Source organism: Pituophis catenifer, unplaced genomic scaffold (genome assembly GCF_029215685.1).
Source record: "Pituophis catenifer annectens isolate HBS135680 unplaced genomic scaffold, rPitCat1.0.hap2 SCAF_6, whole genome shotgun sequence".
In the NCBI taxonomy this organism is placed as follows: Eukaryota; Metazoa; Chordata; class Lepidosauria; order Squamata; family Colubridae; genus Pituophis; species Pituophis catenifer.
In genome coordinates this window covers 59,555,249-59,568,403 of record NW_027256886.1, presented here as the reverse complement: position 1 = coordinate 59,568,403, position 13,155 = coordinate 59,555,249, and positions in this window count along the sequence as shown.

Sequence of the window (13,155 nt, the reverse complement as noted above, 5' to 3'; positions counted from 1 at the left end):
ACCAGTATGAGGAAGCAGGAAGAAAAACTGCTGTCCTCCAATCAGGACACAGAGTTACAGGCTAACCAGCATACGTCAGCAGCAGCAAACATAGAAAAGCGACAGCTCCGACCTTGCAACACACCCATAGCTTCTAAACTGAACAAGAGCCTGAAGATGACAGGGTTGTGAGCCTGTCGAAACGTTGCTAGAAAGAAAAACTTTTAAGGTACTGGTAGGATTTTAACTAAGGTTTTAAAGGACTTTGCAGAGTGCTCTGTAAGGATTTTTGGAAGATTTTAGGCTAGGATTTTAACCAGAATTTTAAACATTTTAACTAACTTATTTAACATGACGCGGGAAAACACCCAAGATTTTAATTTTTTGCATATATATATTTATTTATTCTGAGGTTTTCGTGGGTGTTTGTATGTAGGTCTTTGGTTATTCGGGTTTTCTCCCGCATAGAATTGGAAGTGTCATGGCGATGTTTCGACGAAGTCTCACTCGTCATCTTCAGGCTGGTGTTTTTGGCTTCATGCTTCTAGGAGCAATGTGTGATCGCAGTTGTTTCTTCCTTTTAACTGCCAGTGGGGTGTGAACTGATTGGGTGGGGGTTTGGCTGTGCTCTGATTGGCTGGGGGGGTGTTCTGTGTTCAAATCCCCCTGCAACTCAGACTAACCTGAGCACAACCAAGCCCTTACCTAAACAGAACACACCCCCATCCAACATGAACATGAAGAAAGAGCCACTAAATAAATATTGAGCCATTTACCTTATACAGCATATTCTGCAGTTTGCTGGACAATGGAAATGGACAGTGGAAAACTGTGGTAGAGAATTGTACATTTTTATTACTCTTTCTTAATGAAAGGATATTTGTGCGAGATTCTGTTTGTTAGACCAACTACTCAATCATTCATTAAATGGGTGCCCATTCTCATTTCTTCTTTCACACCTTTGCTTCTGTATTTATCTGCCTGGTGTTTTTTTCCTCTCTCTGATGTTCTCATTCATTGAAAAACACAGTTGAAACAGTTTTCTATTGTCAAAGGTGGCAAAGCAGATATGAGTAAGTGACAATGAAGTCAGGAATGTGGGTGAAATCTCCATTTTTAGTTAGTGTGATGGATTCATTACTTTATTTACTTGCTTATCTGAGCTCAGCTTAATAGACTTTAGTTTAACCTCCTTATGAGGTTTCTTTGGGGCATTCTGGAAATAAAAAGAAGATATTGCAAAAGACAGCATACTTCCACAATGTGTACATGGTTGACACAACAATATTGAAGATACTGAAAGACAGCTTAGCATAATTTTAAATACTGATCTGATTTAAATAATTGTTAACTGCATTCTATCCTCCTTTGCCCAATCTTGATTCTCAATCTATTCCCTTGTGCTTTAAATTCTCCTTATAGGAAGGGGGAAGTTGACTGCAGTAAAGGAACACAGTCACCTTTTATTCATGTGGGAATAATGTATGTATAAGAGTAATTTCTACTAAAATATGCTTCTCCAAGTACAATTTTGTTCAACACAGGAAGCATAGTGGCTATATTGTTGCAGGGCCGTTATCTTTGCTAGAATGTACTACCTATTACTAAATTTGAACAGCAAACTGCAAATGCTCCTTGCAGTTATGAATTTAAGCAGCTTAAGCTAGCAGGTGCATGTTGTGTCAACTTACACTAAGTATGAATAAATGAGCAAAAAGTTTAAATAGGCTGAAAAAGGCCAGCATGAGATTCAAGAACAACTGAATGTACACAAAAAGAAATATAATAGAAAAGAACTGCAGGGGATAAGAAAATAACAACCTGAATGTCAACAGCCATGTAATATCTACTGAGAGAAACATTGGATTCCTGGAAAAGTACTGATCAGCTCACGATCCAACACAAGAAAGAGGATCTGAATGATTCCTTTGTGGTAGATTCCAGTTAATGATGGACAAGATACCACAACCAGATAGAAGAATAAAAAAGGGCTGTTTCAAATAGTAAAACACAACAAAATGGCAATCGTAATAATACCTTGTCCCAGAAAATCTGAACAACCAGTGGATGTGACATCTTAGACATAAAAGCCATAAAGATAGAACAGGTCTTCCTTCCAAGCAAGAGAACATTCAAAGGGGATAAACAAACAAAACCTTTGTGAGATGACCAATATAAAGGAAATAGCACCTTCAGGCAGTGATTATATCATTATGTAGATGATTATATGATTACCTTCTGTTCAGTTATAGTTCACCTTTGGGGACTCTTTGGATATAAGCTTTCCAACCTGTCTGTCTCTTGCCAAGTAATGCAGTATTAACAGGCACATCCCTATAATTTTCAGTATTCTATCTTGCCACTATTAGCCACCACCACCTCCTCCTCCTCCTCCTCCTCCTCCTCCTCTTCCTCCTCCTCCTCTTTTACTTCAATCCATTCAAACCTACATAATAGTTAGAATCCTGAGTTTCAATCAATATTTGGGCTTGAGTTCCCTATATCTAAGAAAGCCAAAAGAATTCTAGTACTAAAAGTACTTGAGTCCTTTTGGCTTTCTTAGATATATACAAGCAGATTTCTTCCAAAGGAACTCATTTCTTTCCTCTGGCTCTTGTGGAGAATCCATATCTTACAACCATAATCATAACAGCAACAATCAGCAGATGACCATTCTTTTATCTTAAGTTCATGACTTTCTATAATCCTTATCGTGTATTTTTGCTCATTCTTCTTCTCCTCAATATCTAGAAATAGTCAACAGTTTGTGCAAGGAATACTCCAGGACCACACCATCTTCAGTTGCAAGGAAAGAAGGAAAGAAAGAATGATCCTCCTTTCCCAGTTACGTCTCATATCCTGTCCCCGCTGCAGCTTCAGTTCTACTGGTTTTTATTCCCTGTTGCCTGACAGAAAGGAAAAATTTGGTGCAGAATCTTCACTCAGGCTTTTTAGGGCTATTTGGGTTTCAGGAACAAGCACTGCATTCTACAGTGAAGCCATAGCTGCATGCTCACATTACATGATGCAAGATGGGATTAGCATTTCATACAAAATTAGTTGCTAGGATTGCCATAAAAAGTGCCAGCTGTGTAAAAGAATTAAAGAACACATAACTGTGACAAGAACCATGCTCACAAATATTTAATGATTATTACCCATGCCCTCAATACAAGCATCATATTTCACAGAGAGCCACAGAGCACTGATGATGTTACCTAATTGGGGAATGAAATGTCTGCAAGCAAACAACCAAGTTCAGAGACCACCAAGGAATCTACTGTCTCTTCTACACGTGCAAAGGCTGCAATTTCAGGATTTTAGAAATCAGCTGGGGAACATTTTAAGGTGTGTGAACTTCAACTCCCAGAATTCCTCAGCCAGATTCCATGCCACATTTCTGACATCTTGTGTCACAGTTCTTCCTCTCCCCCCACTAATTTGTATTGTGTGTGTTTGTGTGTTTAATCATCCACTTAAAACTAGACCATGTCACTAAATTTTGACTAATTTAACACCATTCCAGATAAATTAAGCCAGTTTGTTCCAGTGGTTAAGGCACCAGGTTAGAAACTAGGAGATTGTGAGTTCTAGTCCCTCTTTAGGCATGAAACAAGCTGGGTGACTTTGGGCCAATAATTCTCTTTAAGCTCAATTCATCTCACAGGGTTGTTGTAATGGGGAAAAAAGGAGGTAAGAGGAGTACCTTTCGGAGTATCGTTTGCCACCTTGAATTATTTAAAAAAAATAACAAAGGTGGGATTTAAAAAAAAATCTAAAAACAATTTTTTTTTCTTCTTCAATTGTTCCACTATGGGAGCAGGATTAAAAGACTTCCCACAAATGTTCTTTTGACCCCAAATTATTAAAGAGTCAGCACCAAAGTACACCTTAATTTAAAAATACAGGTTTTACAATTATGATTTTGATGGAGATCACCAGATGCATATATGGATCTAATCTTTATCTCCGTTCCCTGTTTTAAAACACAGGCATAGATGGTACCATGTATGTATTGACAATTGTTTATCTAAAAAAATTACACCGATGCCAATTTTTTTCCTAAATGAATGAAATAAGAGTAAAAGTTACATTTCATTCTAAACATACTCAGTGGTTTTCATCTAGAGTGGGTCACTGTATATTGCACTGCAGTGAACTGGGAAAAATGGAAGTCAGCTGTACAGTATCGGTTTTATGTACTGTGCAATTTAGCACTCAAAACTGATACTGGCACAGCCAAAAAAAAAGGTAAATGGAGCTTGCATCATTGCAGGACTGTACAGAGATGCTTCACTTCCTTTTCTGCTATATACACATTATTGTTTTTCCCCAAAGCCACTCCCTAGGTGGGTTAATCTTTTTGGCACTGAGTGCTGAAACTGGTGCTCATGCACACCAGAGTGCTGAAACCCAGAAGAGAGCAGCTGGCTGGTGCGCATGTGTGCCGGAAACTGGAAGAGCAATTGGCGACGGCTCACGTGCCTACAGAGAGGGCTCTGCATTCCACCTCTGCCACGCATGCCATAGGTTCACCATCACAGCCCTAGGTAAACAAAGCAGCATGTAAATAAAAGATGGTTGATCACGGTCTTGTTTATTCCAAGCCTATGAGGTCAAATCTGCAAGAATATGGACAACCACTGCGTGTCAGTAAAATTTTCAACACCTCTTTGCTGTCATCTGTATTTTTTGCAACCACAATCGGAATGCCCTCCCAATAGCCTCCCAAGTGCACCAGCTTCAACCAGCACTGCCTACCCTTCTGACTCAAAAGGGAAAGGGAGTAAAGCAGAGGATGATTTCTAGGAGGACACGGATAGCCAGCAGGATGGTCCTGGCCATCAGAATCACTGAAACATTGTCCTTGGCATCAGTAGTTTTCTTATCCCATTTCGTATTACTTTATTTATTATTATTGAACTTATTTATTTACTAAATGTATATAGCTGCCCACCTCACATGCATAACTCTGGGCAGTGTACAATAACACACACACACACACACACACACACACACACACACACACACAAGTCAGGGCAACTGAATGGAGCTGAGTGTTTACTGACTGGATTCCTACGTGGAGCTCAAAGCAGATATTTTCTCTTTGAATCCAGAGAGAGAAATATCTGCTGCTACCTAGGATCAGATTCACAGCCTCCTGATTGTGGGGCGAGAACTCCACCTCTAGACCACCATTCCATTCACACAATAAAACAATCATATAGATTAATAAAATGACAATTACACAACAATATAATACAATTGTTTAAAAAGTTAAAGCAATTTAAAACCTTTAAAAAAACCAGATATAAATAAAACCATGGGAGAAAAGACTAACAACCTTCACACAACGTACCCAACTTTCAGGCTTGCTACTTCCCTGGGATCCCCAAGCCTGTTGAAAGAACCAGGTTTTAAGACATTTTCTAAATGTCATTTGAGTCAGGGTTAATCTTAGTTTGGATGGAGGTAATAGTATTCCAGAGGGTGGTGTCATAACAGAAAAATCCCACCTCCTGAGTCCCATCAGATGGATCCCTTTAGGAGACGGGACCACTAATATGCCACTCTTGTCAGAACCCGTTGGATAGGTACAGGCAGTCTCTCAAATAACCCAGTCCCATGTCATGTAAGGATTTAACGGGTAAAACCAGAACCTTAACACCAGAAGCAAACCAGCAACCAATGGCATTTACAGAACAGAAATGTTAACATTTACCATTCTAGGGACATATTGCCCATACCTCTGCATTTTGTACCAGTTGAAGCTTCCAGATGGTATTCAAGGGCAGCTCCATGTATAGTGCATTACACTAGTCTACGGGTGTCAAACTCGCTGTGTCACGTTGCTGTCACGTGATGTTTCACGATGTTTTTTCCCTTTGTGGAACTGGGGTGGGCATGGCCTATGCATGACGCATGACATGGGCCACCACTTTGACACCCCTGTGTCCATACAAGAAGTGACCAAATTATGAGTAACTGTGAGCAGAGCTCTTTGATCCAGGAATGGTCACAACCGGCACAGAACATGAAGTTGTGTAAATTCCTGCCTAGGCATGACTGCCATCTATATTTCAAGCAGGAATAGTGAGTCCAAGAGGATGCATACTGGATCTGTTGGGGCAATGCAACCCCGTCCATCAAGTCCCAGATCCAGAAGACTCTAAAATCCAAACACATGCTTCAGTTGTAGCCTGTTATTCCCCATACAGGCTCTCACAACCTCCAGGCACCAAACCAGTACTTTAACAATGTTGCTTAATTTACCATTAAATTAAAACATTATGAAAAAAAAAGTTTAATAATTTAAAGAGATAAATAACAGAGAAAGATAAAATGCTTTTTTTAAACTCAGAGAATCCCAATGAGTAGGCTGTATCCATACAGCATCCTAACCGGTCAACTCATCTTCTGGAACAAAGATATTTTGCCCTAGAATGGAAGCCATTTTGTGAGTAGACATGAACCCCTACAGGAGCCTTTTGTGAGTCACCTGCTTTTTATGAATCACCGGCTTTTTTGTGAATCACTTACTTTTAAATCCAAGATGTGCAATGTATTCCCAGCACAAAACAGTTGCCAACTATGAAGCAGTAGAGTAGCAGAAAAAATGAATGATGTCAATGTTCCCATTGAAGAAAGAAGTTAATTTATTGGATCATATAAAAATGCAATAAAGAAATGAATAAATAGTAGTGGATCACTTAGAGCTAATTGTTTCCTGTTGAGTCATGGTGTTTTGATCTACCATCTTTGACCACCTCTCAGTTCATTTTTGAAATGTCAGCCTCCTATGATGACAGCATGGGAGAGAGATATTTGCCAAAACTCAGCATGGATGGAGAAGTGGGGAGGCTTGCTCTCTAGCAGTTTGCAAAAGGAAGAATTGTATTCTTTACTTATACATATGGATTCACAGTGTTTGTAAATAACATAAATCCAGCTTCCCGTCAGCAGGCATGAAAATGCCTGAGGTTCATTAAGCCAATTTCTATAGGAATTACCTAAAAGTTCAAACTAAAGCAAACAAGATTCTTTGTCATCTTCCTTGCTAGTCCATTTTTGAATTTGGCTGTCCAAACATTTTCTTCCCCAACGTGTTTTTCAAGTCTCAGGACTAAGTAAACAGAGGAGCAAATGGATAAAGGAGGAAAAAAAACAGAAAACAAAGAACACTTTAATATTATCAGAGGAACAATACACATCCCCCTTCTATTCATTAAATATCTATAAATATATGGTCCTGTTATTTTTTGTCTTCTTTAAAAAACTGAATAGTACTCTTATTTATTTATTTTATTTTATTTTATTTTATTTTATGCAATTTATATGCCGCCTTTCTCCCGAAGGACTCAGGGTGGCTTAAAAAGAATAAAATTCAACAATTTAAATTTAAATATAAATTAAAATCCAGTTAAAATTAATTAAAATTATTATTATTAGCCCCTAGATGGGTTAGTCCAATTGATGAAAGAGCCACATCTTCAGTTCGCGGCGGAAGGAGAGGAGGTTGGGGGCTGTCCTAAGCCCGGTGGGCAAACCATTCCAGAGAACGCTCTCCCCCTGGGGGCCGCCAGCCGACATTGTCTAGCCGACGGTACCCTGAGGAGGCCCGCTCTGTGAGAGTATACAGGACGATGGGAGGATGGCAGAAGATGCTCCTGCAAGTACCCTGGGCCTAAGCCATGTAGGGCTTTATAGATTAATACCAGCACCTTGAAACAGACCCGGAGGACCACTGGCAGCCAGTGCAGCTTGCGCAGGAGAGGTGTTACACAGGAGTAACGAGAAACTCCTGTAACAACCCACGCGACCGCATTCTGGACTAGCTGAAGCCTCCGGGGGCATCCCAAGGGCAGCCCCATGTAGAGGGCATTACAGTAGTCCAACCGAGAAGTAACAAGGGCATGAGTGACCATGGTGAGGGCATCCCAGTCTAGGAAAGGGCGCAACTGGCACACCAGGCGTACTTGTGCAAAGGCCCCCCTGGTTACGGCCATCAAATGAGCTGCTGTGCCACCACGGACTCAACAACCTTCGCTATAAAGCGAAGGTTGGAGACTGGACGATAGTTGTTAAGAGAGTCTGGATCCAGGGTGGGCTTCTTAAGGAGGGGTCGAACCACTGCCTCTTTAAGTGTGGCAGGGAAGACCCCTTCCTTTAAGGAAGTGTTGACAACCGCTTGAATCCAGCCTCCAGTCACTTCTCTGGTTGCAGAGACAAGCCAGGAGGAACAAGGGTCTAATAAACACGTGGAGGCACCCAGCTGACCCATAATCCTGTCCACTTCATCCACCGAAACAGGCTCAAACTCAACCCAGATGTTACCTTCAAGACAAGCCCTTGTCTCCTCGATAGAGTCAGTCCGGATCTGAGCGATTTTATCTTGCAGAAAGTGTACAAAATCCTCAGCTCTGCCCTGCAAGGGGTCCTCCCTCGCTCCATGATTGAGAAGAGAGCAGATCACTCTAAACAGGGCTGCTGGGTGGTTTTCTGCAAATGCAATGAGAGCGGCGAAATAATGACGTTTCGCCGCTTCCATCGCCACAAGATAAGACCTAATATGGGTTCTTAACTGTGTTTGGTCAGATTTGGTCTGGGAGGATCTCCAACCGCCCTCCAGGTGTCTTTTCTGATGCTTCATTTTCCTAAGCTCCATGGTAAACCATGGAGCCACCCGAGATCTGCATCAGGTCAGAGACCGCAAAGGCGTGATTTGATCCAAGGCCCCCACCACAGCCTGTTCCCAGGCTGCCACCAGGGCCTTGGACGAATCATGGGTTAAGGAGGTGGGAAATGGCTCAAGCTCCATCAGGAACCTTTCAGGGTCCATCAGGTGCCTGGGACGGAACCATCTCACTGGTTCTGCCTCCCAGCAGCGGGGTATGACGGAGAGAAAGTCCAGCCTAAGGAGGGAATGATCGGTCCATGATGACATTATTATGACAAGCAAACTTGTATAGAACTTTTTTGACAACAAACAAGTGTGGCAACTTATTTTATCAGTTGCTGTGTGATGTGTCTGATATTAGGGCTATGTATTACCAAAATGTATTACCTAAACATTCTTCTCTAATCTTGACACATATCTCTCTTTGGAGGGCAAGCTTTAAGGAATGCTATCCTATCTGCTCACCTCATTCAGATCAGTTCCTATCTGGGGAACGGGAAGGCGAGGAAGAATGGAGAGAGGAGAGGAGAGGAGAGGAGAGGCCCAGTAACTGCCAATGTCAGAAAATTCCTATGATAATTTACCTTTTCTTAACAACCTTGTTGCTTATAGTTAGAAAAGATGAATACAGAGTGGATAAAAAAGATTCCCTTACACTGAAGGTATTTTCTAATCATCAGGGTGCCGTCGACCAGACAGTGTCGGCTGGCGACCCCCAGGGGGAGAGCCTTCTCTGTGGCAGCACCCGCCCTCTGGAATGACCTACCCCCTGAGATATGCAAAATATCAGACCTCCGGACTTTTCGTTGGGCCCTGAAAACACACCTATTCCATCTAGCTGGGCTGGCTTGATCCCATCCTCTCAGTTTTAATTGAATTTGGTTTTAATTGGGTTGTTTTTAATATCTTGGGCCAAAATTATTTAATTGTTTTTTAAATTGTTTTTAAATTTTATATGCAATTGTTTTATCATGGCTGTACACCGCCCTGAGTCCCGCAGGAGAAGGGCGGTATAGAAATAAAATTAATAATAATAATAATAATAATAATAATAATAATAATAATAATAATAATAATCCAAACTATTTAAACCTCACAGTCTTATTGACCAATTTATGAAGATGTTTGTGAAATGGTAAACACATACCCCAAGAAACAATGACTGTGGAATAAATTCTCATATGACTTTCTGAAGAAGCAGCATAATTAGATACTTATTTGGTAAAGCTTACAAGGTGGAGCCCAAAGGAGTAGGATTTGTGGCACGCTTTATGATCTTTAGGTGACATTGAAATTGAAAGGATTAAACCAATAGTCATTCAACCTTAATAATATAACATCTCTCTGTAACAGAGAGCATAAGGAAACGTTAATATGGATGGCTTGGATACTCACTCAAAAGATTTCTGCTGAGCTGAGGATCACTAATGCACACACATTTTACATTTTGTAACTTAGCTAATGAAAGGTGAAAATAAAAGACTCCTCAAAAATAGAATAGTTGATGCATATTTTATTTTGCCACCTATACTTGAGGATTTCAATTTTTGAAAGAGATTACAGTTCTGCTTGCATGTGAGAAGAGCTGTCTTGCACCTTTAAAGAATTATGCAAGAAGTAGTTTTTGAAACCTGTTTTAAACTAGGAGCACAGTACTTTAGCTTGAATATGGTAAAACCTCAATTTTAAGAATGCATTACAAAAAAAGAATTTATTCATATTTTAGTCTCTAAGGTTGCATCAAATTCATCTGTCAAGATTTCTTGTGTACAAGGGATCATATTATGTATAAAGTGTGTATGAGCACAGATCCAAAGTTAGTTCTTTCAGTGTGTTTATAGACGTTTCAGAGAAGATTGGACAAAGAATCATTTTCCTTGATCAAAATAAGCCCCCTCCTGCTCTAATCTGAACAGCTTCTTGAGCAAGAAAGCAAAAATGGAATTTGCATTGCTCTACACAATAAAAATTAGAGGAAGGCGCAAACATGCTTTTATTCAATGACATATCCTTTCGATGTTGCCTTCATCTCAGTCCCATCCTATAGTGGGAACAGTTTAAAGATATTTTTAGCTGTTCCAGTTTTCAAATAGTATTTTCTGCTCTCTACTGAGTCAATTTTTCTCATGGACACAACTTATGATTCTGCATTTACCATCTGGATGATGACCTTTGAAAGATCTGGGATCTGCCCAATTCCATTTTAGGAGGCTGTAGGCATGCTCTCTCCCTCCAGTTGCAAGGCCATGCCATCTATTTTGGGTGCAAGAGGGACCTGGGACCACTGAGGCAGCTGCTCTACTCTGTAGGCAGTTCTGGGACTGCCAGCACTGTTTTTTTCCTTGCAACACAAGTCAAGGATGAATCAAAGTCATGAACACAACCCCCTCCTCTTGGCTTATGACTATCAGTCAAGCTATTTCTCAGCCTTGTGTATTTGTACAAGAATGCTAGATTCATGTTCAGAAATAAAGAATTGTAGGTCACAAATGTAGTACATCCATATTTGCAAATCATCTGGGTCAGGTACCACCTATGCATATTCAACTACTCCTAAAGCACAGACATATTAAGGGTAGCAAGAGATATATGATAGGAGGGGAAAAGATGCCTGGGAAGTCACCAATCATTTCCCTAATTTGTCTTGTATTAAAACTGCAAGGATAGCACCACTCACCCTGTAGGTGTATAATACAGGAGAATACAATACTGTTTTCTTTTTAATCAAGGATTGAAGAATAATATGTTAACGAAACAATGAAGAAAGAGCCCTTAGACTAAGCAAACGGTATAAGACAAGGTTTTGTGGAAAAAAACCCAACAACTTGAACCATTCTCTTTTGACATTGTTTCTTCATTCAAATGCAACTCATCCATTCCCCTGTAGAGTGTGGTTCCTTCTGTCAGGTTACATCAAAGAAAATATTGCTGAGAAATCAGATCATTGTTGAAAGATAGCTAAACTGGGAAATAAATAATTTTAAGTAAACACAGAAATAAAAACTTTAAATCATTGTATACTTGCTTTGAGCTTGGAGCAGCAATTATCTTTAAAATATAAGTATGGATTTTAATGCCAACTTTGTACAAGAAAAACCTACTACTGCAATTAGATAAGAAAAGTCCTAACCATTTCTAAGGTCAATTAAATGAGCTTTTAATTTTCTCATGTAAGTTTCTGTGTCCAATGTAATTTTATAAATAAATCGAGATCTGAAAAGGCTCAATTATGAGCAAAGTATGGTTGCCTAGAGGAAAACAGTTTTTTTACCATTTCTTAATAATTGGAGAAATGTTAGGATTCCAGGAAGAGCATGAGCAATTAATTTTTTCTCTAGGAGTATACTTCAATCATGCCATAGAGAATCTGTGGTGCACTGAAGTACAAAGCTTGATGCAGCATTTATAAATTAATAAGATAAAAAAGAGAAGTTGAATTGGGCAAAGAAAATCCAAATCGAAAAAAATATGATTTATTCCCATTCCCAGACCAGATGAAGGAACAGAGAAACCAACTAGATGAGTATAGGATCCTTTCTTAAACAAAGCAATCCAAAGGGAATGGGAGAATATGAAAATGATAAGAAAATCAAGAGGGGACTGAAGCAAACATTGTCTTTTTAAAAGCATTTTCTGTGCTATGGCTCCAATGGGAAGAAAAATATCCATTCCAGCTGCAGGGTTAATTTTCCTTAGTTCTGATCAGAGAAAAAGACATACATGCTTTGACTTCTGGGACACTTTTCATGGGCCATAAAACTGCACCTTTAATTTCAGAAAATATATTTTTCTAACCCTCATAATTTTCTTCACATTTTGATGAGAAGTAGCCATTAGGTGACATGTCATGAGGATGTTAGCCTTTTATTCCAGTGAAATCTCCTGCCACAATTTGATCCTGATACTAACATTTTAGAGCAATAGCCAAAGACCTGTCTCCTGTCAGGGATAAAATAAGATGTGAAAGTAACAGTGCCATTTAATGCAATTTGTGCTCATATTTACCAGCTGTTAAATTCTACATTTTCAAAGCCATTGGAGTATTTTTTTTAATATGTTATTTGTACAAGATGTTCAAGTATAACTTGCCATAATTTATGGCCCACTTTAACTTCCAATGATTTGCTCTCTAGGTGTCCTTAAGACTTCAAGGTTCAAGTCTCCAGTTAGCTAGGTAATGCAGGGATGTTCTAGTTTATGCACCTAGATTCTAACTTCAGACTATGTAATATCCTACGGTGAATTGGAGGGTTGGAATAGAAATTGCTTCCATCCATGAGGAGCATTTTTATTCCTGCGTATGAGTCAGTTAGATCCAAATATATGTATTTCACTTTGGATTTGTAAGACGGACTAATGAACCATAGCCCATCAATCCATGCCCCATCAAGTTCTTTGAAAAAGCCAGTAGAAATTGCCTCTGGTGCAGTGTTAGAGAGTGCAAGGATGGTAGTCTTGGGAGACATTAATACACATTACAAACAACATAGGAGTACAAA